General features: G+C 34.0%; 1 protein-coding gene and 1 long non-coding RNA gene across 3 annotated transcripts in view; one reads left to right on the forward strand and one right to left on the reverse strand.

Annotated features, from left to right (window-relative positions):
• ZBTB20 (zinc finger and BTB domain containing 20) overlaps nt 1–26,023 on the forward strand; it is an 808,814-nt gene that overhangs the window by 311,315 nt on the left and 471,476 nt on the right. The window contains exon 6 of the mRNA XM_057544981.1: nt 16,109–16,182. The gene's annotated coding sequence lies outside the window, so the exon portion shown is untranslated. The remainder of the gene's footprint in view (nt 1–16,108; nt 16,183–26,023) is intronic.
• Nucleotides 148–24,146, reverse strand: LOC103008348 (uncharacterized). 2 transcript variants are annotated; one of them, XR_009008092.1, is made up of 3 exons: nt 24,042–24,146; nt 19,061–19,198; nt 148–375 (listed from the first exon to the last, which is right to left on the reverse strand). It is a non-coding gene; the product is annotated as an uncharacterized LOC103008348 (long non-coding RNA). The 2 variants fall into 2 exon arrangements; XR_450966.2 differs by lacking the exon at nt 148–375 and having other exon boundaries at nt 19,030–19,198.

The raw sequence follows: 26,023 nt of genomic DNA on the forward strand, positions 1-26,023 counted from the left end.
GCTGAATAGTTAAACTTTATTTACCTTACTCTATTTTTTTTTTTACAAATACATTTATTTTATAGCTACTTTATTTATTTATTTTTGGCTGTGTTGGGTCTTCGGTTCGTGCGAGGGCTTTCTCTAGTTGCGGCAAGCGGGGGCCACTCTTCATCGCGGTGCGGGGACCGCTCTTCATCGCGGTGCGCGGGCCTTTCACTATCGCGGCCCCTCCCGTTGCGGGGCACAGGCTCCAGACGCGCAGGCTCAGTAGTTGTGGCTCACGGGCCCAGCTGCTCCGTGGCATGTGGGATCTTCCCAGACCAGGGCTCGAACCCGTGTCCCCTGCATTAGCAGGCAGATTCTCAACCACTGCGCCACCAGGGAAGCCCGACTCTAGAAGTTGTTAGAGGAAAGGCCATCAGAGCACTTGAAGAACACTATGGTCAAATATGGGACTTAAAAGTGACTTTACATTCTTTGATTCTTAATTTAGAGAGAGTATTATGTTCTTCAGAAGTAAAAATAAGAAAATCAAATATCTCAATAGGTATTCTTTACACACAAAATTATGGAGATTCACAGATGAATGGGCATAGTAATTCCATATGTATAGGATAATTGATTTTTATTGATGTTTGAATTTTTTTTCTCTTGAGTAGATTCTAAACACATATAAATTCTTTTTAGGTTTAAAATACATTTTTTTTCAGATTAAAAGTAAAGTATGCTCATTGAATATAAGTGTGTAAATAGAAATATATATATATCAAATAAAATTTAAATCAGGGATGAACAATTCTAAGATTTTGCTCTGCCTCTTTCTAATTATATGTATATTTCTAAGTGTATGTGTTCATATATGTGTTTGTATGTGTATTTTTAAATAAAAATTTGGATCATACAGTCTATATTCTTCTTTCTTAAATTAACATTTATTATATTATTAGTTCTCTGAGTCATAAAATACTCATTTTTAATGGCTGCTTAATACTGAACCTTATTTATGTACCAAAAAAATTTTAAATCCTCCATATTTGACATTTTGGCTATTTTTCACCATTATTCCTACTGCTCTGAGGACTATTCTTATATTTAAATTTTTATCTGCATCTTGGATTATGTTTTCAGCATATATTCTTGGAAGGTTGATTTTTGGGTTAGAGGATATAAACTTCTCAAGGTTTTTTTGATAACTCCTCCCTAATTATTTGTGAGAGTACTTTTCTAACTACACTCTTACCTGCTTTGAATAGTATCATTTTATAAATATTTTCGAATTTGGCAGGCAAAAAATGGATTTATTTTGTTTTAATTTACATTGAACTGATTAATATGGAGCTGGAATGTTTTACATATGCTTATTTGCCATTGTTTTCTTCTTTTTATAAATTGTTTGCTCATGTCCTTTACTCATGTTGTCTTGATGATTTATAAGATTTTTTTAAATGTTAAATCATTAATTTTGTCAAACGTGTTGCAAAAGGGTTTCTCCCAGTTTTCATATGCCATTAAATTGTTTTTGCTGTTGTTGGTGTGAGAAAATTTTAAATATTTATATGGTCAATTCTGTTGTATTTTTTTTCTTTATGACTGTAGCCTTTGCTTTTATCTTCTTTTTAAACAGCTTGAAGTCCAATAAGTATTCACCGTTTTTCTAGTATCATCATGTTTTTATTTTGTATTTTTAACTCTCTATTCCTTCCAGAAATTATTTTATCCTAAAGTATGAGATGTGTCTTAATTTTGTTCCCAATTGTTAATCAACTATCCCAGCACCATTTCCTCACTAATTTGGGTACCATCTTTCTTGCTTACTAATTTTTAAATCAACATTAGGACCTATTTTTGGACTACCTGTTTTTTCATTTCTCTCACTGGTTCCATACTGTTTCCGTTAGAGCTTCACAGTATGTTTACAGATCTGTTAAGTCAAATCCTTCCTTTTTTTCTTTTTTCAAAAATACTTTGAATATTGTCACCTACTTATTCTTTAAGATTGATTTATTCCATTGATTTCATAAAAATGATCCATTGGAATTTTATTAAACCTATAAAGCAGACTCATATCTTTGCAATATTCAGTCATCACATTTAGAAGCATCGTATGTTTCTATTTATGTAATGTTTCATATGCAAATAAACTGTGTCTTTCTATTCATATAGGTCCTCAGATTCCTTATTTAATTCAAGTATAAGCATGCTTTGTTCTTGTTATTCTCTTTAATTGCTTATATTCTGTTTTCTCATTGTTCAGTAGAAAAACCATATCTTTTTATAATATTTATAATCTAGCTATTTTATTCAGCTTTCTTAATAATTTTAATAATTTATAAATTCTCTTGAGTTTTCAAGGTCCTTAAATTGTCTGCAAACATTGATGACTTTATCTTCTTTTTTTCCCTCTTACTTCTGTTTAATGTTCTATTTCATTGGCTAGAATTTCCAAATCAGTTAAGTAATCATGGTGATAGGAGGCATTCTCATTTTTTTTTTTAACATCTTTATTGAGGTATAATTGCTTTGCATTGTTGTGTTAGTTGCTGCTGTCTCGTTCTTGATTGTATGATAATGCCTCTAATTTATTCCATTGTTAAGGCAGATATTAGTTGTTGATTTAAGACAGATATTCTTTGTTACATTGGTAAGGTGAGTTAGAATACTACTCTCTCACCCTTTCTTTGTTTATTAGGAATGTGTTGAAGTACACTACATGCCTTTTGGGGTAAATATTCTCAAACTCTAATTGGTGGGTGAACACAGACTTTTCTTGTGATGTCTTTTTCAATTAAAATCAATTCGAACACACATTTATTCAGCACTTACCATGTGCCAGAAATTGTTCACTAGGCATTGGAATTCAGAGGCATAGTCCCTTCCCTTAAAAACATTATAGGATTATTCAGATTATGATAATTCAGCAAGAGATTTATAGTAATTGATTTCCCATTATTAAATTTCCCCTGCATCACTAGAAAAACTTTACATTTAAGACTTTATTAAGAATACTTTGAAGGCTACCTAATTGTTTACCATGTCAAAATGTGAATTTTAAGAATTGCTAAAAGTTAAATTTTGATTTACAGTTGAAATTATGAGTTTTTACATCTGAAGTCATAGTGCTCAAATTCTAATCAGGGACATCTATAAAACTTGAAATTTTATAGACTTCTATAATATAGATAGTTCATATTCTATAGAATCAGGAAATTGGAATTCCTGATCATAATTTATCACTTCTTATATAGTATGACAGAAATGGTATGTGATGTTGGGACAAATCACTTTCATGATGCCATCTTTGTATTTTCATTTCTCTGGAAGTCTTAATTGTCTGTAGGTTTTAAGTGTGCATTTACATTGATTTATTTTCAATTGAAGTGGTTTTTTTGTATTTATTTTACTGCTTCAGTGTAGTTTAGCATAATTTATCCTGTTTTCCCCATCTAGTGTTATAATTTATTTTATTTTTCAGAATCATTTATTTTGTTCTTTTATACAGTATGCATGAATGAACATATGATATTTTTAAACTATACCCTCTTCACCAGATTCTTTATATTTCACACAAAACAAATAAAGAAATATTGATTGAGAATCAATTTTCTACTCAGCATCACACTAGTTATTATGAATTATAGTACAGGAAAACAAAAATTACATACTTTCAATGAGCTTACATTCTAGTTGGCAGATTAAGATATAAATAAGGGGAAAATGCAAAAACAACAAATGCTAATGAAATACTTATTCTTTATAGTGGCTAATACAAATATAGTCATATTCTTAGTCTATATTTAAGCACTTATATTAAAACTCACAATTTACCTTTTGTATGTTGGCCTCACCCTGGCCTCTTTATGCTTTTCCTATTGTTATTGTACCTTTACCATTATTTTCTCACTTTCTGCTTGAAAATTGTATTTACCTTTGCAAGATTTTTAAAAATTCTCTTTGGAACAACACTGGGTAGACAAATGCTACACACATTAATCTCTAAAATATTACCAGTGATAATTTGTCCTACGCAAAGGTGACCCTGCTCATAATTTCAAAGCAGAAATAGTGCAGGCTACTATAATTGTAGACTGAAAATCCTTGCTTTCTGAATTTCTTATTTCATTAAAGGACTTGCTTTGATTTTTAGAATCATTCACAAAAGAATTAACATGCAAAGTAGGAGGAAATCCAAATGCTAACATGAAGTTAGCATCTCTACTAAAAGGAAATTTTAGCAGTAAGCTTTGGTATGTTAAAGAAGCATAGTCCCATCCTTTGGGATTTGATGGGATTTTTATATCATAGGGCCACCCATTTTAAACTTTAGCATTTGATGTATGTTCTAAGTTATAACCTTAAACATTTATCATATTTTGGAAAATTTATATCCCCCCTTAAGTTTTAATGCCTGCATTGAATAATGTTTGTCATGGACCACAATACCTATCCCTGTGGAACTGATATCCTATCTTAATTCAGAAGCAATACTATTGATTAAGCAATACTTAACAGCTTCCAAACTTCAAGACATCTTTCAGCCACCATTTCTTCCTAACCTCACTATGAGCTTCCTGTGTGGTATCATTCATCTGAGATCTTACTAAAATGTAAATAAATTATATCCAACACACTTCCTCTATTTGCCCAGCTTGTTACCATATCGAAACAACTGTCTTAATGAAATACATATTGATGTACTGTGTATTTCTGTGCTAAACCAAAGTGAGGAGGAAGTTATATGAATATATAACAGAACCCACTTCATAATAGTTTTGTTAAAGCATTTTATGAATTGGAGATAATTTGAGCCATGGGAGATGATGTAATTCTACATGACAGAGTTCACGGAAAGAGGATAGCTCCTCAGATAGAATTGGATTAGACTCTTGAGAGAGATGCACTGGCGCTTTTATGGTGCTTTACCTTCATAAGCATAGCTAACTCTCAGTTTTCCATACTAATATTGTAGTTTTGAAGTAAAGATAGTAAAAATCAAAATAAAGAAGCAAGAGTATTATCTAAAATAATTTGTCTTTGGTCTTTGCATGCAGTATTTGACTTTTTAACATCAAATTTACCATTTTACTTTTGTTTTTCATGAGTTAATGAAGCTATTTCTAGCATCCATATTATGAAACAGAAATGATCTAACACAAAGTATGTAATGTCATACTTTGTTATGTATTATAATCTTCATAGGGCATGATTAGATAAAACTTATCTCATGTTATAATGAACAGTAAGAATGAATAATAATCTGTATCAGATCTATGAAATATAATCATACTTGGTTAATTGCTAAATTAATTTGTAGAAAATAATTACTATTGCTTGAGTAAATACCAAAAAGTGAAAATAGGAGGCAGCTCAGTGATGTTCAGGAGGAGAAAAGAAAGCCAAACTGGGATTAAAGTTTGTCATGTCTGAATTAAATGCTGAAGTGCCAGTAGTGGTTGATTGACTCTGTGATCAGACTTTTGGTATTTATCATTTTTTCTTATACTTTTCTGCATTTTCCAATTCTTTTGCAAAGGATATGTGTTAATTTTGCAGTCAGAAAAAAAGTTAATGTAAAATGTTTCATGCATAGCTCACTTGTAAATCATTTATTGAGAGTTAACTGTATAAAATTTCCCAGGGAGAGAGAAAGCCACGAGCTAACTTTAAGGGCAAAGTACTCCATTATACAAATAATCCATTGTCGCAAAACTTATTGAAGATTTTTTAAAGTCACTTTTCTCATTGCTTGAAAATTCTAAACTGGAGACAATTTAATCAATGAGATAATAATAATATGAATAACATTATGCTCTGCACCCACTTCTCAACTCCACTTCAGAAGAAAAGCCTTTAGTATGTTGAGAATATGATCTGATATAAGATATGTTGTTTCCTACAAAGAAAGACAATATTAGGAGCATCCTTTTCCTCCTATTCTGTTTCAGAGTCAGTCTCCCTGAGTAGATCTGTACTTATAACTAACATTCTGTTTTTGAAGCATTGCTTAGTCCAAGTCATGTAGACTCAAACTCAGGTGGTGAGGTCATTACTAGCAGGCTTACCCAAACATTCATGTAACATGTAATAGCTAGAAAGCTGGCTAAATATCAATGCAATTAATTATATTTTGTTAGAAATACTATAGAAACATGTTATAGAGGGCTTCTGTTACTTGTACAGAGGTTCAGAACAACTCAGGAAGAGGTTGCACCTTTGTGCAAATTATTAAAGGAAACCCTGTTCCAGCTGATGTAGCTTGGGCCAGGGAGTATGGCTTCTAAATTGGAACACACCACTGTACTGGGAGCCCTTGTACAGGGCACAACCTGCACAGTCAGTCATGACTGCCCTATTTTATATGCTTTATTAATGATTTGAAAATAGCTACTGTTGCTCCATAGGTTCCAAATTATTCTATTCATAGAAAGCCAAGAATCACCTTTAGATGAGTTAGCAAAAAGATGCTTATCTTAGCTTTGATTTAGTCTTGGACCCTCACGATACAAGTCTATTACTTTGCTTCAGACATCTGATTTGAATAGCATTGAGGGTAGAAGAAAATGAAGTTACCGCAAAAGTATAAATAAGGCTATCAAGTCCAGTTCCTAGAAGAACTAGGTTGACATTTTGAAATTACATCTAAATTTTGGGGTATCCTCTAGTAACTTTAGATGACTTGGTATATGAAAAGGTAGATAAGAAGACAGAGAGGCAGATGGACATCTCTTTGTTCCAAAAAGAAAGATGGTTTAAAGGGATACATAGGTATACAATATAAATATATATTTATATATATATATACACACACATATATATATATATTTATTGTGAATGAAATTAAATAAAATTTAAGTGAAGTATATAATATAAATGAAATAAATGAAAACTAAAATGGGTAAACAAGGGAAAAACATGAGAAGGGGGCAAGAATTAGACATATATATAAAAAAGCACCCTAGATAGTATCTTACATACGTTTACAAATAAGATTCTTATCATATGTTTTGAAGAAATACATTGCTGATATTAAGACTAGAAAGAAATATCTTCCTCTGATACCCTTAAGTATATAAAGGGATCCCTGTATTTTATTATGAATATCATGATCAATATTCACTTTCATGAGAAACAAAGAATATTTTATAGGTATACTTCTACTCTTGTGGCCCTCAATATAGATTGATAACATTTCAGTAATGTACAATTTGGTATTCTCAGTCTCATAAAATACAGACCAGATAGATGACACTCCATTCTGGTATAACTCGAAGGAAGATTTTAGAATATATCTAGATGCTGAATTCCAATGAAAGGACTGCACATCCTTCAGACAGTTTCCTATATATACTATTTCTCTAAGTTAGGCCTTTGATTGCTATTGGATGACTGTGAATTCTAGATTGTATTATTGGAAAACACTTGGAATACAGCTATTCTTTGTTAATTAAGGGCAGAAATAGTAGTCAAGTTAGGGGTTGTGTTTAAATTCTTTTACAGAAATTGAAAAGCCTAACAAAAACACACAGCTAAAAAATGTCTACCCACTTTACCTGAGAGATTAGCTGGAGAAGTATCATTTCATAGGAGAAAAAAAAATCTCTTTAAACATTTATTTTGATTCTGCTCTAATATACACAAAATGGAAGATGCAGGTTCCAAGTTTCTTCTTTGTCACAGCCTGGATATTGCCTAATTGATAATCTCATGCTACAAGGTGATGGAATTTCATCATATACTCCATCAGCAGACTTATTCATGTCATTAAGCAATTTATGTGATGTTTACATGTTCTGTTTCATGGATTAGATTCCTTGTTTTCCAAATAGAAATAGTAATATTTACTGTTACACATTCCTTGGTTAAAGGTGAATTGCTATGACATTTTAATTAGATGAAGTTTGGTGAATACTTTGATTTCTTCAGTACTTTGTAAATTGTGAAGCATAATGTTGATCCAAAATTATCAGTAAGATATTCGAAGTTAATGCATCATACGTTCTGAATTTCTACTGCACAAAGTTTACTGATTTTCCCAATCCTTTAAGTCTTTTTGAAGAACAAAAAAAAAAAACAAAACAGTTTTGAAAATTCCTAGAAGCAGATACTACATGTTTATCTCATTTTATGTGATAGGAGTGATTTTGTAAATCTATTCATAATTTAAATGCTCTAGGAGAATCTCTCAAGGGAATTTTATTGTGGATCATCATGTAAAGCAAAAATCATTTCTAAAGTGCTTATTACTCCCTACTTCTATATGGGAACTTTCTGATTTGCAAGAGTTATTTAAGCTCCCAGAGGAGTGCATCACCTTAGTATGTTCCTGAGTAGATATAAACTGAGAGGGACAGGAAACCGTGAAGGAACAATTTGGTAAATACTAAACTGATCCAAGTAAGTATTTGGACCTCTTTAGTGAGATCTCTGAGCTACTATTTTATGTAAGATTAAGTCTAGATAACACATTCTCCACAGTGACTTGGAATGGGTTTATTTTGGCTCATTCAAGCTCTAAATTTCCTAGAAATCCTTTATAAACCACATAATTTTACCTCTTCTCATTGAGTGATTCCTCTTAGATCTGTAAAGTAAGGCAAAATTATTTATCTCTGATGGGAGAAGTTTGGCACCCTCATCCTCATCCTCCATCCACCTCCCAATTCTCATGGCCCAACCCAACTAAGGATTTTCAGAATTGACAGATATTCTTAATCCCCCAAAATGTTTGTACTTTCTAGAGCTGTAGAGGATTTTCTGTACACATGTAACCATCATGGAAACTTTCATTCAGTAGCAGTTGGACTTCCTCACCCACCCACACACACCCCCCGTGCAGCTGGGCCTCTGATTCTTGCATTACAAGGCAAAGAATTAGGCAGTGGGCATTTGTTGAAGGAATACCGTAAGTGGTTTATGATCACTATGTAGAAGGAGACTATAAATTTTATCACCTAAATTGGATGTTTTTGAGAGTAAAAGGTGCCACATTAAAGATTATTGTGAGACAACAGACATAAGTGGGGTCTGGTGTTTTAGCTGGGACTACCTCCTCTCCTTACCCCTCCCCAAACTCCACTGGCACAATAGTTCCATCAGGGCAGGGTGAACCATGAATATCCACACCTTCACTGCTGAAAGGGGCTGACTTGATGGCATAGAACATCAAGCTGAAAAACCACATGCCCCTGGGCGCTGTCAAAACAGTAACAGTCTCAGCAGCAAACAAAAAGGAAGTGTAAACATCACAGCTAGCCTCAGATTGCAGTTCAGGTTGGGACAGGCAATAGACTGGCATATTAGCCAGAAATTTAACAAGGAGAATTGGATGAGGAGACTGCCATATTGAGCCTTGATGAAACTAACACATATCTCTGGTGGTTTGGAAATCTGCATACATGTTTCAGGGAAGATCAGAGAAGGTCCAAGATATCCACATACCCCAGACTGACCCTAAGGCCTAGTGCAAAGAGGAGATAAGGGAGAGCCCAGTGGAATGTAAGAGGCAAGGAAGACTTGTAAGCTGACTGAACTTTGAATGAATTCCCCAACCCATGCATATATTCATCAGCAAAGGGTGTTAGCTTATTGGCCTAAGTTGTTTGAGTACAACTTCTGACCAGTCATTGGATATAAACTGCAAATTGTGCTGACACAGGGGCAAGTCTTAGCTAAGAAATGAAAATAGGAATTATAAAAACTGACCAGAGACATCAGCAGCTGAACAGTATGAGGGAGACAGATTCCAAAGAATTAGACTGGTAAGTCACTAAACAAACAAACACATAAATAGCAAAAACAGCAGAAACCCCCAGAGGGAAAAATCAGAAGTCATAACTACTATAATATATTGTATAAAATGTCAATTTTCAAGAAAAAATTTTTCAGACATGTAAGGACACAGGAGTTTAATCCACACCCAGTTAAAAAAAAAAGCAGTCAACAGAAACTATCTCCAGGTTGTGGGGGAAAGCAGAAGGTGAATTTAGCAAAGACCTGAGAGGAGCTACTACAAATATGTTTGAGTAAGTAAGGAAATCATATTAAATAATTACATAAAGTATTACTATAATTACTATTCAAATTAAGAATATTAATATAAAGATAGAAATTATTTTAAAAAGAAACAAAAATTCTGGAGTTAAAAAGTACACTAATTAAGATGAAAAATATTCTAGAGGGACTCAACAGCAGATTTGAGATGGCAAAAGAAAAAATCAGTGAACTTGAAATTAATTGGTAGAAATTATCCAATTTGAAGAAGAGAAAAACATAATGAAGAAAGTAGAGCTTCAGAGATCTGTGAGAAATCATCAAGCATACCAACATGTGTAATGGGAGAGAAGGAGGAGAGAAAAGAAAGAAAGAGAAGAGAAAAGATATTGGAAGGAACAATGGCCAAAAATTTGCCAAATATTATGAATAACATTAATCTACATGTTTGAGAAGCTCAACAAATTCCAGGTATCATAAATATGAAAAATCCATACATAGTCACATCATAGCCAAACTTAGAAAGCCAAAGAGAAAGAGAAATGCTTGAAAGCAGCAAGAGAAAAAAAGAAATTTGATACAGGGGACACCACTATGATTAACAATTGACTTCTCATCAGAAACATTTAAAGTCAGAAGGCAGAAAGATAACATATTCAAAGGCTGAAGGAAATAAAGATTTTTTAAAATGACAATCAAGAATTTTATATCCAGCAAAACTATTCAAAGTGAAGGTAAAATAAAGATATTGTAGGATAAAGACTGAGACAATTTGCAGCTAGCAGACCTGCCTTACAAGAAATACTAAAAGAAATCCTTTAGGCTGAAAAGAAATGACAGCAAACAGCAATTAAAATACACCCAAAGAGATAAGTAGCACTGATAATATAATTATGTAGGTAAACATAGATATGGTATAACTATATAACAAAACTCAATTAAAGTAGAAGGAAATAATAAAGATTAGAGCAGAAAACAATGAAATGTATAACAAGAAAATAATAGAGAAAATCAATGAAACCAAAAGTTGATTCTTAGAAAAGATCAACAAAATTGACAGATTTTTAGCTAGACTGACCAAGGAAAAAGGAGAGGACATAACAGATTACCAAAGTCAGAAGTGAAAGAGGGGACATTACCAACCCCATAGAAATTTAAAAGATTAAAATGTAATACGATGAACAAATATATTCCAAGAAATTAGACAATTTAGATAAAATGGTATCACTTCTAGCAATGCACAAATTACCAAAACTGATTCAAGAAGAAACAGAAAATCTAAATGGATCTATAACAGTAAAAAGATAGAATTATTAACTAAGTCATCCCACAAAGAAAAGTCTGGATGCAAATGACTTCACTGTATCCTAGCCAATATTTAAAGGAGAAATAATACCAATTTTTCACAAACTTTTCCAAAAATAGAAGAAGAAGGAACACTTTTCAGTTCATTCTATTAGAACAGTATTACCCTGAAACCAAATCCAGACAAAGACATCATAAGAAAATAAACCAGTATTCCTCATAAATATAGAAACAAAAATCCTCTACAAAATATTCACAAACCTAAGTACAGCAATCTAATATTATTTACACCCTGACCAAGTAAGATTTATCCTAGTAATGCAAGATTGGTTTAACATCCAGTAATCCATTCATGTAATATAACATATTAGTAGAATAAAGGAGAGAACCACATGACTATATCTATTGTATCTATATGTATATTGTATCTATATGTGTATCTATTGTGGCAATAGATACACAAAAAAAATTTTGAGAAAATCCAATATGCATTTGTGACAGAAACTTTTAACAAACTAGGAATAGAACTTCTGTACCTAAATAAGGGGCACTTATGAAAAAACCTGCAACTAATATCATACTTAATGATGAAAAACTGACGGGTTTCTCTAAGATTGGGAACAAGGCAAGGTTGTCAGATCTCACCTCTCCTGTTCAAAATTGTACTGGAGTTTCTGTACAGAAAGGTAAGAAAAATAAATAAATAAAAAGAAAAAGAGGAAATAAAGCAAGGAAAGAAAAAAAAAGAAAGAAACAGACAGAAAAGAAAGAAATCAAAGGCATCCAGATTGGAAAGTAAAAAGTAAAACTTCTATTTGCAGAAAATATCATAAGTACGTAGAGAATATTAAGGAATGCATACACATACACACAAACTAATACATGAGTTCAGCAAGCTCGCTGGGTACAAGAGCATTATACACAAGTCAATTGTATTTCTATATGCAAGCCTATTTCAGAATTATTAAGGTTCAAGTTCCAGACCACCACGATAAAGCAAGTCACACAAATCTTTTGGTTTCAGCAATTCATATAAAGTTATGTTTACACTATACTGTAGTCTATTAAGTGTGCAATAGCATTATGTATGTACATACTTTCATTTAAAAATACTTTATTGCTAAAAAATGCTAACCATCATCTGAGACTTCAGCTAGTTGTAGTCTTTTTGCAATAGTAACATCAGAGATACTGATCACAGATCACCATAACAAATAAAATAATAATGAAAAATTTGAAATATTGTAAGAATTACCAAGGTATAATTACCAGAGACATGAAGTGAGCAAATGCTGTTGGAAAAATGGCATTGGTAGAAGTGCTTGACGCAGGGTTGCCACAAACTTTCAATTTGTAAAAAATGCAGTATCTATAAAGTGCAATAAAGCAATGTACATAGGAATTCTTTTCTTTGCGGGGGGAGGGGTGTTCATTTTACTGTACTCTCTACTCTTGCATATGTTTGAAATATTTCACAATAAGAAAAGTTGTAAGTGAAAAGGAAAAAAAAAAAAGACTAAGAGAAATAATTAAAACATTATAATTTGGTCTCTATGTTGACCACAAACAGGGCTTGTCTGTTAAAAATCAAATCTGAACAGTGTCAGAATGAATAAATCATAGAGAGGTGAGTGAACTCTCAAAAACAATCTGAGCAAGATACAGTCAGTGCTGAATAGTTGGGAAAGCATTAAGAGAATTGCCTGTATTAGCACAGACTTCCTAAACTGGAGTGCTTTGTTGCTCTTTCCTTGAAGTTCTGTGACCTGGTGATATCTAAAACTCCTACCTATGCGAGGATTTTAAAAAGTAGAGTGTGGTCAGAAGCAGTCCTTTGTTCCTAATCAATACTAAGATCTATAGTTCCTCACCCCCCTTCAGTTTTTTATTGTCTGGGGCTTTGTTTTTTGGCCTTGAAGACTTACAGGATGGGTTACTGTAATATAATGCATTTGCTACTTCTCTGGAAAGCCATTCAGAATCTTTAACTAGTGCAGAATGTACAACTCTTTTGCTAAATAGTCTCTGCCAAGAGAAGCATTCTTCTGGGCTTTGTAATTTGCATTGATTACTGAGCTGTTCCCCAGTGTATCACTGGGTGTATTCTATAAAGCCTTACATAGTTCTGTCTTGATTAAAGAAGTCTGACACTGGTGGTCAGTTTTAATAATGACTGAGGTTGATCTGGATAACTTGAAAAAATTTTAACAGATTTTGGAACCCAAAACGTCAGCAGCAAGTTATTCTTATTGATGACACATACTCTGGAAATCTAGTATTTTAAAAGTGGGTTCAGTGTACAGTACTGAACTTGAAAAAAACAGGAGGTTGAAAAGTAGACAGTAGTGCCAAAAATAAGGTCCTAGTCCTAACTTCTCTGCTCCTTAATCTAATCTGACATGCTTTCAGAATATTTCACTTTCTCAATGATCAATCTTCCAAAGAGTTTCTACCCAATACTTAACCCCACTACATAGGAACAGAGTTAATGATTTCTCATGAGGCAGATATGAATAGGAACAGTGTTCATATCAAAGACAACTGGTCCCACTTCCAGGTCCATCCTTGGGCCAAGATATGTAGTCGCCAACAGTGTGTTGGCGACTGCATTTTTTGAGTCCTGGCGCAAAGTAAGATCCATCTGTTTTGCCCAGCCGTTTGCCTGAGTGCCACAAAATGGTCCTGTTATTAGTCTTATTTGTGGTCCTATTTGAGGTTAGGGGATAACGTAAATCAACTTCAGTCCTCCTTGTGATGAATGTAACATGGGAATTAAAAGTGGTGGTGTTGGTAGTGCTAAGTGATGTTGCATCTCTATTTTCTCAATTGCTCTGTTTTCTTTGGATTGGGAAGCAGACATTTAAGAATGAATTTGTCATCTGGAAGGATAGTTGTGACCAAGTTTCCCTCAACAGGATACAAGATGTTATTTTTGAGCTTCATTACCCTCACCAAGGGGGGAAAAAAAGAGAGAAGAGAGAGGGAGAAAATAAATAAGGAAGAAAGTGAAAGTAAGGAAGAAACAGGCAGAGATAGAGAAGGGAAGAGAAAGGTCAAAGAAGAGAAAGGAATGACATGAGAAGAGGAGAATGTAACTTGACTTCCTATTCGTAGAAACTGCTTTATTGTTTTGAACTAAAAGTTCAATTCACTCAACATCTGGTGAATTAAGGAAAAGGAAATCTGACTGATTAAATTGAACTGCTAGTTGTCAGTTAAGTAGTTTATATATAAATATGCAGCCTAGTTTCTATCACCCTTTCTTGTCTGAACTAGACAGTTGAATCCGTTTCACTAACCATATGTGATCGATGAGTAGAACAGTACCAATTGGTGATTCAGATTTATATAGAGGTGAGCAGTTTTTATATTTCTGAATCATTTATTGGGGATTATTGTTACTCCTTATTATTTCTGAGCATGAGTTATTTTTGTCAGTTTCTTTTATGAATGTTTTGTTGCCTTATAAGGAAATATGTGAACTCCCCTCCTCTCAGTCAGTTTCTGTCTTTACACTGGTGCATTTTTAGTCTAATTCAGGCATGTGAGAAGCAGGGAAAAGTTTAGTTAGTCAATGTCAGTGATTTTTTTTTTTTGGATCCATTCATGGATAGACCTAGTGAATTTAAGCCAGTTTGAACTTAAAATCTATATGCATCAAATAGACGCAATACCCAAAATATTCCTCTGTATAATACAAGAGAAAAAGAAAATAGAATTCACAAGTAAGAACTAGATGCATTTTCTAAAAACAGATGCAATTTCAGGGCTGATCTATGATCATAGTCTCATATATGTTGATATTAAAATATTACCTTGCATTAATAGGAAGGTGGGCATAAACATACCATATTTAGTGCTACAAATATATAAAAAATGTACTGCCATGCTGTAAAGTAAAAGAAAGATAATTGTTCTATCTCCATTTTACACTAAAAAACTATGTTTTTCTAAACCTGTTGTGTCAGTTATTTGAAGCTAAAAATAGGGATGACTTAATCCAGTCTGTTTTTTAACTATTATCTTATTCATAGATGGTGTTGTATGAAGAAAGAAAGGATTGAAAAAATTAGTATGACATTTTAAGCCCAAGTATTTATGACATACTTTTATTTTAATGCCTGGACTCTTAATTCAAAGATTAAAAATAGGTATTTTTTAAATGCGTTCACAGTTATTTAAATCAAGAAGGCTGGTTCAAACCCTGATGGTTTTCCCATGTTGCTTCAAATAGCAGTGCTGCATGTGACTAGCTATACAGTATGATGTGGTCTGGAGTGCACTAAACCCACAATACCTTGCAATGGGCATTTGTATTGCTAAATATGTTCCTTTACCTCTACTTCACCATTTGCCCCACCACCAATTCAGTTATTTGAAAGTAGTAGATGTAACATTTTTTTCCAGTTTTATTTGAAGTTATAGTTCCCTTTAATATGTGTATTCAGATTGTAGATTTTCTTCTTTTTTCTCTGAAATAATATTTTATGTAATCTTGAGGCTTTGGAATTATTTAGGAGTTTTTGAAAAATCAGAATATAGGTAGAATTCAGAAGCACTGAGCTTCTAGTCATATCATTATGAAGTACTTAACATGGCGGCATATTTTGTTTTTCAGAATTGCTTTTTTTCCTCTTTAGATCCTTTCCTTTTCATTAAAAAAACGACTCTGGGAAGAGAGTTTTTTTTTTTTTTTTTTCCTTAGGAAAAAAAAAAGCCACGCTTGACTGATAATGCATTGCTTTGGATGGTGAAACATTATGAAAGTTTAATTTTTAATTAAATCTGAAATACCAATTATAACTGAAAGAGATTTTAACCTGTTTCTTTTCAGACTGCCTGAAGTTACATTTAGAGACTGAAATCACTGCACCTTAAAAACAAAAGATTGAGCTGCACTGCATTCTTGTAAGTGAAAGCTTCCTCTACCTTCCTCTGTGTTTTTGTGACCAACTCAAAAAAAGGACAAAAATATTGGTAACATAGTAACCAGACATGAGTAAAAATTTGAATATCCCTGAAGAAATACATGTTTAAATGATTTCCTTCTTTAAAAAAAGAAAATTTGTAAGGCTCAATATTCAGTATGTCTTTTTTATCCAACCTAAATTGTGAATCCTTTCTTTTGGCTGGCTTGAATTGCATTAGGGAGGGTGTCACCCACCGTGCATCAGCACAGTGACATACACCCTGTCAGGAAGGATTCTTACATTTTGGTACAAGTCTCTTAGAAGGTAACAGATTTCTTATGGAATCAAAGTAGGTTCCTTTTTCCTTTGTGATGTCATTAGAAATTTTTAGCCTTTGTGTCAATGTAAATGGAGAGAAAGAAAGTTCATGATGACATCACAAGATTCTGTTGCTTTGAGGACTTTGGGCAAAACTAAGTAAAATGCATAATTCCCTTGTGTGCGTGTGTTCCCCATTCTGCTATGAAGCAGTCAAAATAGCACATCTTATGTCTTCCCGTGAGCTACAAGGCTGTCTCTCAGAGCCCCATTGTTCCATAAATGCATGTCAGAGTCTACCACAGTCTGGTCTACCCTTATTTAGCTGCTGTTTTGTCAATGTACTTGGAAGAACAATTAACATTTGGGATTTCAATGTCTGAATAACAGGCAGTGAATAGAACCCAAGCATATAAAAGATTCAGACGCCCAGGGTAAGAAAACAGAAGCTTAGAGTTGGTGGGGGAAAAAAGAAAAGCATTTTAATGCCGCTCTCAAAGGTTATGAAATACTACAAGGAAATTCAGTGTTATTTTTTTAAAATTTTAGATCAAAATGTACATTTTCGTAGTGAAGTCCAAAAGGTTATGATGTCTTCCTAAGTTTCACAATTTAATGTGTTATGAGGTCTTTTGCTAGAGAGTCTTAAAACACTTAAATAGCATTCATCTCCTTGTGTCATTGTTGGAATGCCGGATGTGGGGTTTACTGCATCGTGGTTTTCAAAGTGTCACAGTTCCTCTCGACAGAGTACACTAAAGGTGATTCAGATGATTTCTTCCATTTTCACTTTGGTTTACTGCACTCTTTCATTATTGACTGCAGTTCTTGTATGTTTACTGTAGACAGTTCTGACGTTGCTTAAATATCCCTGCCTATTGTCTGAATTCCTGTTAGGTCCATTTTTTTTTTTTTTTTTTTTTTTTGCTTTGAGAGATGATGCATGGACAGAGCAAGATCACTTCACTGTCAGGGTATCTGGTGAACTGGAGGGAACTTTGGCAGCTTATATATGCTGCCCACTGAGCACAGTGCCTGGATGGTATGAGTGAATAAATGATGGTTATTGTTATTTTTGTCATAACTACCACAGTCAAAAACCATAGATGGTAAGGTCTCTAAAATCAGGATCTATTTCTTATTGATTTTTGTAATCCCCAGTACTTGGCATAATAGTAGTTATCAAGAAACAGCTATTGTTATTAGTACAATTAGAAAATTTAAGTCAGAAATTTAGGAGTCATTCATTCAGAGAATATTGTGAAGATGGGTTGAATAAAGTTTTTGACAGTCAGGAAGATAATTATAAAGGAATTTGTCAAAGACAAACCTACTATTTACCACATAGCATTAGGCATCAGTCGCCTAGTCTTTCTCCTCTTTGACTTTATACTTCTTTCACTGGAGCAGAATGAGAAGTGCCCACTCATACATATCCTTTTTGTCTGTGAAGTGGTCTTCACTAGTTTTCTGTTTAAGTTGTGTCTTACATCCCATACACTGAAGTTGTCTCCAAAGATAAATCTACCTGACTCTAGGATGGATGGTGCTCTGTACCTGTTTGTCTAATTGCTATGCAGTAGATTGTGCTTCAAGAAAATGGGGCAAATGGTACAAAAGGTATTGGGTCAAGAGTCCAGAGATTTGGGAAGTTGCCATTAGAAACTTCTACTTTCAGTGCGTCAAAAGCCAGGACCAGTTTCTCAGCACAAATAAGACCACAGCATTCTTTAGAACTCAGAACAATTTGACCCCTTCTAACCTTAGTTTCCTGGTTTTTTTTTTTTCTTTTTTTGCATAAAGTTATCTGCCCTCCTCCACCAATTTTAATTTATTTCTAAAAGGGGTCCCTTCATTTTTATTAAATTAGCTTCTGGTGGTGCAAATTAAGGCTCTCATAAAACTTGGCCTCTGAGGCAAAGCTAAAATGATAAAATTTAGGCTTCATGAATTGTACCGTTATCACGTTGAATAACATTTAGGGGCATCAAAGAACTTTATAAACACATTTCACATTTTTTAAGATTAAAAGATTGAGGTGAAAGGGGTGTAAGGGCAGAGCATCGTCAAACATTACAGGTAGAAAGGATGTAAGAAATAAAAGTCCAGTCATCCCATTTTGGAATAAGTAAATTGAGGCCCAGGGTAGGGCATTCAGGTTACCCAAACCATACTGATCACCAATGCGAATCATCCTCAGACATCTAGGCCTGAGAGTAAACCCAACTTTGGACTCTGAGGCTTTGATCTTTCTTCTACACTCAGGGTCTGAGCTGTGTTTGCTGAGGAACAAATTGCCTTAGGTTCATCTTATGAGACCCACTGAACTGTGGTCCCCTCTACCAACTAGTCCAAAATTCATATATAAAGGGTATTCTAAAAGCATTTATTGTTATCAAAAAATTGTTATTTTTTTATTATGCATTTTGGTATTGTGCCTCTGGTTGTGCATTGTGTCACACAGAGGCAAATTTATGTGGTTGGTTTAATATTCTTTATGATGATTTACAAAGTGGACAGAAGACCATTAGAAACGTCAGTAGTTTAATTGGGCTTACAGGCAAGATGAAACCGGTAATCTGAACACAGCCATTGTGACGTGGAATTCAGACTTCCCAAAGAGGGTGCATCAAGCATGGTGTCAGAATGTCATTGTTGCCAGGAGTCATTTCCATCAGAGAAAAGTTTCTCAGGGTCTGGAAAAATTGAAATAAACTTTAATAATTTAAAATGAATTACTTGCCCTGGTAATGTATTTCAGGTTTCCTTTATTGGATTCTGTCATTTGGCAATCCAAAGAGACCAGAGTAGTAGTTGGACAACAGATACATCTTTCTTACAGACAAAGTATTTTATAGGTGTAGTAGAGGAAATAAATGGTTATCACTTATTCTGGACCATCAAGGAATAATATCATATCAGCCAGCAGCCTAGGCAGAGGGAAGTTGAGGAAACAATGGTAATGGTGTGACCTGAGTATAGAATGCTGGTTAGGGCCAGTGTTTTCCAAAGTATAGGTTGCAACTCATTCATAGCTCATGAAATCAGTTTAGAGGATCACAGTCAATATGCTTTTAAGAAATAGAATCAAAGAAAAAAAAGTTTGTAAAAAGAGTGTGTTACATATTTTTAAGATAATGAATTGAAAAATAAATATATGTCTTACTGGGAATCATGCCACCAGAATATGAAAGCAGATCTAAAGATGATAGGTCTTTTAAATACTCAACTCAGGTAATCATGACTAAGGGATAATATTATTTTCCCCTTTTTTTACAAACGAGAAAGTGGAAGAATCAAGCAATTTGTCCCAGGTCATACGAAAGGTAATTGGTTGAGATAGGATGTGAATATGTCTGTCAAACTCCACATGCATACTTTTCCCATGATTTGACACTGTTTTGCAGGGTTGTATGACTTCATTTATTTCACTGTTGATAGCACACACATTTATATCTTAAGTCCCAAACTACAGCACTGTATTTCCAGTTTCCTTATTTAAATCTTCAACTATATAGGTATCACACCAGTTTCTCAGAATCAATATATCAAGTAATTATCCTCCTAGTTAAAAATCATCCTTCTTTTGACTATCCTAATTTTCTTCACCCCAATTCTCCAGGTCATCTTGGCTCAAAATATCTCATTCTTGCCTCTCCTATCCCCGCCAAGTATCCAATAAATGGCCAGTAATCCTCCTCTTTTGATATCTCTGTCCTCATCAGGTTTTCATCTTCTCTTGGTTGTACTAATCTCCTAGTCGGGAGAAACAGGGAGGGGAGACCTGTTCATCCTAAATGCTGTTGCCCCATTAGGTTTCATGAAGCAGGAGCCCTAAGATCATGTCACTTTTGTTCAGACAAAACTTTAAATATTCTATAGTAATTACCAAACAATGCCTAACCAATATTCATGACACTCTAAAATCTAATTCTGTCCCCATTTTTGACTTAATTTTATGGTTTAATATACCATACACTCAGGCCAGATTTCCACACCCTCATTTATTAGTATTGTTTCTGTTATCTGGAATGGCCATCATTCTGTTTTTCCATATGCAAATCTAATCCATCCTTCCAGGTTACTTTAAATGCTATTTATTCCATGAAACCTTCTCTCCCTGGCCTAGCCAGAAATAATCCACTCTCCCCTACCTACCAAACTCACTTAGCACCTGTAGCAGCCCTGCCAACAATCTCATTTTGGACTTCTGGTCTTCGAAATTGTGAAAGAATAAATTTATATAAGTTAACAAGTTTGTAATAATTTGTTACAGCAGCCTAAAAGCCTAATACAGCACCCTCCTACACATTTTTTGAGACATGAATTACTTTCTATATTTTTAAATAATATTTATGGGCATGCTTTATTTATTTATTTTTTTACTAGAAAGCAAATTCTTAGAGATAGAGCCCATATTAAATTATTAATATTTCTTAACCCTATAGAATCTACCACAATAGAATCATTAATTCGTTATTCAACCATGCTTAATATTGGGAATAAAGGAACGATCCCTTAGTGTCTCATGAAATTTATAGTCTTCTAAGGGAATCTGACATCAAATAAGTATGCAAATAATTACAAAATTACAAATTGTAGTCCATGGGAAGAGCTAATTGGTATGCAAGACAATAATGGGTGGGGAAAATCTATTGTACTGTCCACTGGGTGCTCAGGAAAGAATTCTTAGAGAAAGTGTCATTTAAGTTGAGGGTTGAAATACAGAAAGAATCAGCCAGGTGAAGAATTTGGGGTGGGGATGGAAGTTTGAGAGGGGGAGAAAGCTCCCAACAGAAACAGCATGGACAAAGCCCTGAGGCAAGGACGAACTGTATTCAAGGAAATAAAAGGATTCCAGAGTAGGTAGAGCAAAAGAAGCAAAGGAGGAGAGTGACTGGAGGTGAGGTCAGAGAAGTAGCCAGGGTGGGGAATTTGGATTTTATTCTGAATACCCTGGAAAAGCACATAGTAGACATGCAAAAAAAAGTAAGTAAATGAGTAAATAAATATTAATTGAAGAATAGCTTAAGAATAGAGCAAGATGAATATAATTCAAAGGTACATAATATTCATAAGCTTATAGCATCTATATATTCATTTTGAATCCTCACTGAAGGTTTACTTCTGAATTTGAGGAGGGCTTGGACTTTTGAAACAGAGGTCTAATAGTTCACCACATGTTTCCCATCTGCATAACCAAAATAGGTCTCTGACAACCTTCTAAGATAAGGTCAAGTTAATTTTATTTCTTTTCTAGTTAATAATTATTAAAATTCTGTTGTTGGTTAATGAATCTGTTATTTTTGTTGATTTTTAAGTGCTCGTTGTATAGTGTAGAAATGAGTACAAAACTGTGTTTTACTCTTAGAATGTATTTTTAACTGTTAAACCTTAATCTTATTTTTAATTTTGATGTATTTTATCATGTGAAATGGCCAGGGGCCTGGAGGCATAGAAAGCCTTGAAAATGAATCATCATTATCCTCATTAATACTACCTATAATATGACTGAATTTCTGGATTAAAACAATCCAGACTGTTTTAAAGTATGATGATTAATATTCTGGAATGCCACTAGATCAGAATAGAGGTATTGGTTTGTTTGCAAAGTGATAGAAATTATCCCCTTTTGCAATTGAAGAAATAGAGTAGAGGGAATGTGAGAATTAAACCATAGAGAAGTAGGTTAAGCTCTAAAGATATGAGTACTTATCCGTTGCAACTCAGTAAAAAGACACCAGAATCAAAATATTATGTCTACAGAGAACCTTAGGAATTATTTATTCCAGTCTCCTCATTTTGGAGATGAACAAAATTTAGGCCTAGAATTCTTGTTCAAGTCATACAGTTAAATAGTTAATGGCAGGGCTGGAACTGTAATTCTAATGCTTAAGAGCTAGATTACCACAGCCAAACCAGCTAATCTGTGATCAAAGCCCCTATTGTAGCCCTTTCAAGGTCTTGGGTGGAAAAAGGAATATTAAGTATAGGAGATGAATCTATAGACAAATTTTAATTAATAAAAATCTGAACAATAAATATTACTCACAATCTGTTTACTTAATGTACCAGATGCTTTATAAAAGTTGTCTCTAATCCTTGCTACCACCCTCAGCAGCCCCTCAGCAAAGCAGGAATAATTTCCATTTTATAATGAGAACACTGAGATCCAGAAAGATTAAGTAACATCCAAGATTGCAAAGCCAGTGAGTTTTGTATTGATGCCAGACCTAACTGATTCAAACCCTGTACTATCTCCTGTTTGGTGTTTTTATCTATTGCATTTTGGTATCACTTCAGGTCATGTGGTCACAGAGGCCATTAGTTCTCTAACAGTCCAAATGTCTGAAAAACTTTGAAAAAAGTTAGGAAGGTAAAGAAAAAAGTTACGTTTAGCAGGTGCCCTCTCTGCATAAAGCTCTTTACATTTAATTCTCACAACAGTGTCTCAAAATAAATATTATAACCTTTAGTTTACATTTTAGGAAATTGAGGAACAGTGAGATTAAATAGCCCCCCGCTGCCCAACATCTTAGTAAAACTCAGAGCCAGGATCCAAACGCAGATCTCTCTGACCCCAAGTATTCTTTCCATTATTCCACCCACCTCCAAGTCTGCTCTTCTCCTGATGCTAGTATTCTATGGTCTGCATACCTCAGCTCCTTGTATGGCAAAGTAGAATTTAATACATGCTCTCGTAGATATCCCAAGAAAAAAGAGAATATGTTGAGAGGATGCTTTTGTGGTTAAGTTATATCATCTTGCCTGGAAATAAATAGAGCCCCTATATATTTTTCCATCTTTCAGAAATGAAGAGCTGGAAGATTGGTCAAATCCATGACATTAGTCTTTCATCTCTACATCATCTTGACTCACTGTGTGTCTGTGCCCAAGGTCCCAATCATATCGCAGACAATGGTGCTACTAACCTTGATCATACTTGAAAACATCTTTGAAAAGTGAAAGAAGTAAAATATTGTGTTTATTAGACCAATAAGAAAGAATAAGGTTTACATTTTCCTTCTCAAGTCTAACTTAATTGAAGCCTTATAAGCCTGATCAGAGATATAGGTCAATAAAAGTGCTCATCATTACTGCTACTAAAAAAAAATGCAAAGCAGAAAATCCAGACATATTTATCAATTGTTAATGTTGTTTTCTAATGACCACTGAGGACAACATTAGAAGTGAACTCCTTGGTGAGGGCAGGAGAGATAGAGAAAGAGAGAGAGAGGGGGAGAGGGAGAGAGAGAGAGAGAGGGAAAGAAGGAGTAAGGGAGAGAGAGAGGGAGAGAGACAATATGGAAGAAGAGGAAGAGAGAGAGGTTTGAAACATTTGTTGATGGCAGGTCCTACTGCAAACATGATCCTGAATTTCCTTCCTTGTCAACTTTTGCAACACCACATGTATATACCTCCATTTCTGAGGTCATTTCTACTGTTGTTACACTTGAACGATTATTCTAAAACTATCTGTCACTATAGCATAGCACCAGTATGCATAACAAGTTTATGGTAATTAGAAGAAATGCCTACCTGTTATAGTTCTGCATTTGTTTTTTCCTCTGTATTTCTTGAGTTTGACTTCCAAGTCTTTCTGTGTGAAAGCCCTTAGCAGTCCATTCAAGTCTTCTAAAATAACTCAGTGAAAAAAATCCTTCCTGCTTCACAGAAGGGACTTTGTTCTTTTACCTCAGCCTTGCTCCTCCAATATGTGGCTAGTAGCCCTAAATCAGAAAGTACATTAGTATATGTTTTGAACTGCTTGGTCTCCTCAGGAGAAAAAAAAAAAAAATGTTATCTACAATATTATAATATTTTGTTAAAAATCCAATTCTGGTTCAGTGTTTTGTTCTCAAAGGAATTTTGAATGAAGGAAAAGCTTTTGTAAAAGGGAGGAAGCTTATCTAATCTCCTCAAGACTGATGAGAAGCAATCAGGAGACTTGTGACTCTTTGAAACAGTAAATTTCCAGGGAATTAGGCACACGTTTCTCAAGAACAATAAATAGTGTTACACTTCAGGTTGCAGCACATTGGCTCCAAATGCACCGCTTCATATATCCCAAATGGCAATTTGAAAGCACCATTCTTTGAATCAACTGGCAAAGGAAGGAGGCCATGCTGAACTGACATTCTTTCAGGAGGTCATGAGAAATGGAATACAGAATGAAGTCAGTCTTCTGATTAATATCAGATTCTCAGGATTATAAAGTTCTTATGATAAAATGTCTTCAGAGATACAGGAAAATAATAGTTACCAAGTAGTAGAAGATTTAGATTTTTGACAAAGTCGTTTACTTATTTGCAATTGCACTAACTTAACCATATGAAATTTGCTTAACCTTTGCTACAATTTTACTGAACTGTTCTTTGTTTACCTTATTTGAACATTGTAAAACTTTATTAAATAATCAATAACCAGTATATGTCTAACATTTTTATCATGGTCATTGTTGTTACTGAGTTCTGTTTTCCTCTGTGGATTAGGGCTGCCAGGAATAGCTGTGAGCCTGGGTTACACATTTAACGCTACAGTTGTCTTATCCTCTTGTAGGACTGGAAAGTGGGAGGGACTAATTAGACTGGTTGCTCAGTTAGTTAACTTAGATTCATCTCACCTAGAAAACTTGTCAGCAGAGTTTTATGTGTAAGTCCTTTTATCAGACAGAGAAATAGTTTGCATGAAAAGCTCTTGTTTTTTTAATAAGAACTGACTCTATCCTACTATACAAGACTCTGATTGATGACATAATACTATCCACATAATCATTGCAGTTACCACCAGAGAGACAGCCAGTGTAATTGAGAGGAAGGAGCAAGGGGCTAACTATCTAGAGACTTGATTCAGGCATTGTCGAACAGTTTTGTGTTAAGATCATTTTCCTTATCTGTAGGGGACACTTTTCTCTATCTTACAGACATTATGCAAAGAAGTCAAATGATATTTAGAGTTCCACGGAATAAAGATGGTTCATAAATATCATGTATTACTATCACAGTAAAAGTATTAGTAGAATTATAAATCACTTTGAGGTCTCAGGAGTAAGGTGCTTTATCCGAGCTCTTAGTGGTTAGAAATTAGTTTGTTTCTTGAGTTGCCTTACAGAGAAGTACCCTGTTGCTGTTCAGTACTGTTCATACATTGGAAACAATGACTAAGAATAAATTGCCGGTGATAAATTACTTCTTTTAAAGATTTATTTTTAAACCATTCTTTATTATAAATTCTCTGATTCTCTCAAGTTAAAAAAATATTTTTAAACTGCTTTACTTCCCACATTGGACTGATTTTTTTTTTTTCTTTTGAGGGAAAGAACCATGGGTAATTAACTAATTTTCTCAGTCACTAAAACTGGCACCAGATAGGTATTCAGTAAGTGTTTGTTGAGTATCCTGTGTAAAAATTTAGTAAAATTTTAGTAAAATTTGCTTTAAAAAAAGAATACTGCATTCATTAATTTGACTACATGAATACCACGTGATACGTACAGTTGTTATTGAAGATTATACAGCCAT

The sequence above is a fragment of the Balaenoptera acutorostrata genome, chromosome 4 (genome assembly GCF_949987535.1).
Source record: "Balaenoptera acutorostrata chromosome 4, mBalAcu1.1, whole genome shotgun sequence".
NCBI lineage: Eukaryota > Metazoa > Chordata > Mammalia > Artiodactyla > Balaenopteridae > Balaenoptera > Balaenoptera acutorostrata.